This window comes from Otolemur garnettii, unplaced genomic scaffold, assembly GCF_000181295.1.
Source record: "Otolemur garnettii isolate 467f Iridium unplaced genomic scaffold, OtoGar3 scaffold00044, whole genome shotgun sequence".
NCBI lineage: Eukaryota > Metazoa > Chordata > Mammalia > Primates > Galagidae > Otolemur > Otolemur garnettii.
In genome coordinates this window covers 1871785-1875786 of record NW_003852439.1, presented here as the reverse complement: position 1 = coordinate 1875786, position 4002 = coordinate 1871785, and positions in this window count along the sequence as shown.

Here is a 4002-nt window from a genome sequence, read left to right as displayed (position 1 = left end):
AAAAAAAAAAAAAAAAAAAAAAGAAATTGAAGGTGGGGGATGAGCTTGGTCCTTTGAGAAGAAGCAAGAAGATTGTGAGAGGACTAGAGTGGAAGGTGGAACAGAGGGTCTAGGATGGGCGGGAGCTCTAACATGCAGCCTTCACAAAGTTAGGAGTTTGGGCTTTCATATATACATGTAAACTTATAGCTTATGTATTTATATTATTTATAGATACATAAGTCACATACATGTGTGGAAGAGAGACCTATGCCCCAGGAAAATGGAGTTTGTACATAAATGAAGTTGGGATCAGAGTCCATGCTTCCGAATCTACAGATGGAGCCCCTTTTCCTCTGTGGGAGCTGTCTCCAGATCTGTACCTCCCATCTCCACCCCAAGCTCTTGCCACCATGTCAAGAAGATTAGAAAGTCCTTTCCAGGATTAATGGGAAAGGAGTGGCGCCCTGCCTTCTCATCAGGCACCTTGTCAGGCACCTCAGGGTATGTGCTGTCCCAGTGTTACAAGCATTCATTTATTAATTGAGAAAACTCTGAGCCCACAGCACCTGGCAGTCCGGTTGGCATTATTGCACCCACGATTCAATACCCCTTTCAGTGCCTGCTTCCTCCCAGACCCCTGCCTGGGAGTGAGGCAGGAGGAGCCAGCTCCTGCTGCCAGGCCCGTGCTGTGATCTGTGTTAGTCGGGCCCATGTGCAATGCTCTATTGTCTTCTGGCCACACTCTGGGCATCTCGGGCATCTTTGTCACATCTACCTGATTGGAACTGCCAGCAAAGTCTATTATCCTCAACCCCATGGATTCTCTGTCCAGAGGCTGTGCTGTATGGAGGGGCAAATTCTGATTTAATGAGTGAGAACATAGCTCAGGACCTGAGTGCCAGACTGAGCAGTGAGAGAAGTGGAGACTCTTGAGAGTCTCCCATGAATTAGGAAGAGAGAAGCAACTCTGAGCCCAGTAAGTCTTAGTGTTAAATAACAGGGTTTGATTTTTACATATTCCTCTAAGCACCTAGACATTGGATAGGAAATTTTATGATTTTATATTATAGTGCATACGTGTTATATTTTCTTTATGTAACTTACTTTGTTATTCACACATATACATACATACATATTGTTTTTCCTGGGACGATAACTTTATTAAAATCAGGAGTAATGACTGTGGCTAGGAGGGAGCAGGTGAATTGGGAAGAGGATTTAGAACAGGGGTCCTTAAACTTTTTAAACAGGGGACCAGTTCACTGTCCCTCAGACCATGGGAGGGCCGGACTGCAGGCCCCGGGACGAGTCGGATGCTAAGCAGGACAGGCAGCGGTGGCAAAAACACCTGGTCGGCCGGATAAATGTCCTCGGTGGGCCGCATGTGGCCCGTGGGCTGTAGTTTGAGGACACCTGATTTAGAATGATCAAAATCACAGAATCCTGGTTCTGCCACCTACTCTTTGTGGCAGTGGTCCCCAACCTTTTTGGCATCAGTGACTGGTGTTATGGAAGACAATTTTCCACAGACTGGGAGGAGGGCCAAGGGGTCGGTCCAATAGGAAGCAGAGTTTAGATGGTGATGCGATCTGTGAGCGATGGAGAGTGGCTATAAATACATATGAATCTTCAAGTCTCTCACCCACCACTCACCTCCTGCTGTGCAGTCCAGTTTCTAACAGGCCGTGGACCAGACTGGATTGATACCGTCAGTGGCTTAAGGGTTGGGGACCACAGCTCTATAGTATAGCTCTTTAAGTCCTCTGGCCTTGGGCCTCTGTTTTCCCATTTGTGAAGTGGGAATTATGACCTGCTGCTGTTTGGGTGGGTATGTGTAATTAGATACAAAGGGCTGTGAGAATCTGCATTCCGACTTCTACTTTTCTATACAGTTCTTCACCAAGGGTTAACACACATGATGACCAAGAGCTCAAGGATAGCTGTGAGGGAGGGAGACGGAGGGGAACGGGTCACAGGGTCCTGCCTCAGTGGGGATGGTGGGCTGGCCTGGGGTGCAGGCAGAACTGAGACAGGGTTGGAGGTTGGCTTTGACTTTGGTGGCTGACCACATGGAGGCACAGGGACAAAAGGAAATGAAAAAGGAATAGGGAATTTCTGTGCTTCACTCCATGAGGAAAGAGAATAACCCAGCCTATGCTGAGAATGAAGACCCTTTCCTCATCTTCCAGAGGGGGCTGGAGAATGTGGAAAGAAGGCACTTCTAGGGCCCATCTTGCTGGGTCAACCACCCAAAGCAGAAGAAAGCAAGTTTGCCTTTCGATGTAGTGACCTCCAGCAAAGCCTGGCCTGATGACTGTTAGATGAACAATTTCTCTGCCTCTGGGTTTAGGTGAGACAGGGATGTTGAGGATACAGAGGGTGGAAATTCTCTCCTTCTCTGAGGAAGAGGTCAGAAATGTGTGCAGTGAGGAAGAAACACCTCTGCCTTCAAAACATCCTCTAGGTTTGGTCCTCCTAGTTTATCACTGGGTTAAATGTCTAAGCCACGGGTCAGCTGAGTGTGACTTTCCTCCTGGGGGAAAGGAGAAGGAGCACAGCTAGACGATTCTGCTTCTGTTTTCAGGAGAATTTCCTCCTAACACATCCTTGGGTGTTTTCCTGGAACCAGTAAGATGGATGGCTCAGCTCTTGCCCACCAGATTCTCTGAAATAGATTATGATAGCTCGTTGATTAAGTGGAGGCTCTCTGCACTACATGGGCTGAAAACTCATCTCCGTTCCAATCTCCACCTCACACAGTACTTGTGATGTTGTGCAATGTGGCTTCCCAGCCGTTACATCCTGTCCTGAGTGGAGACCATATAACCCTTCTCCAGTTGGCTCCCCTTCTAATAAATTAGAGGTCAAAGAAGACAAAGTTTGAAATTCTCCTCTTCCCAATTTTGTACTCTGCTTTGTGCTAGCCTGAGTCGTTTCATTCAACTGCATGAATAATAATAATAATTCAGAATTAGTAGTAATAATACCTGTTCTATTCGATCACTTACTAAGACTACAAGCCAAGGACTATTCTAAGAATGTCACAGTATTAATTTATTTAATCCTCACAATCTTCTTATGAGACCAGTGCCCACTTTATTATTTTCATCTCTATTTTCTAGATGAGGAAATTGAGGCACTGAGGAGCGGAAGTGATTCACCTGAGGTTCCATAGCAGTCTGTCCCCTGAGTCCACACCATTAATCACTGGACTACCTGTGCCTGTGTTGGTGTTATCTGGGGAGGTGGAAACACAGAAAACAGGAGAGAAAAAGAAAACAATCTCCATAGTTTATGCCTCAGATGCTGGTCACTTTATTCCAGTTGTGTGGAATTTAAGAACCATGAACTTAAACTCGGGTGGGAAGAACCTGCTGTGCAGAGGATGTTCCTGCTTCCCCCACCCTGGACAAGGACCTTCCCCTGTGTGGCCAGCTGCCTCCCTTCTCACAAAGTGGGTCTGTTCTATTGTATTTGCACTGGGCTTCCTGATGCATTTGGATGTTTTCAGAGGTGGCATCTCACCCCAAGTCTTGCTTGAAGACTTCTTTTCTTGAGACTCCTGCCCCAATTTTTATAGCCTCACATGTCCATTTCCCCTTTGCAACAAGTGTTTCTGGTCTATCAGAGCTGAACTGAGTATGGATTTTGTTGAGGACAGATCTTGCCACAGGTACCTTATGATGGACAACTCTCTAAGTGATGCTTATGACAAGTGTCTTGTGCTGTCTCAGGCTTCCATTTCCTGCTCTTGTCTCTATTTTTCCTTCTTCAGCTATAACTAAGAGATTTAGGTCAATTCAAGGAAAGTCAATTGCTGAATAGCAATTTTTAGCAAACTGGCTTTTAGGGAATTGGCTTTTATTGTACTGGTTTGCTTGATTCCACATCTCATAGCTCATAACTTGTAGTTTTTTTCTCCATGGAAGGGAGAAAAGAAGGTGGGAAGGAAGGAAGTAAGTATGGAGGGAAGGAAGGAGAGAAGGGAAGGGAGAAAAGAAGGAAGGAAGGAAGGAAGTA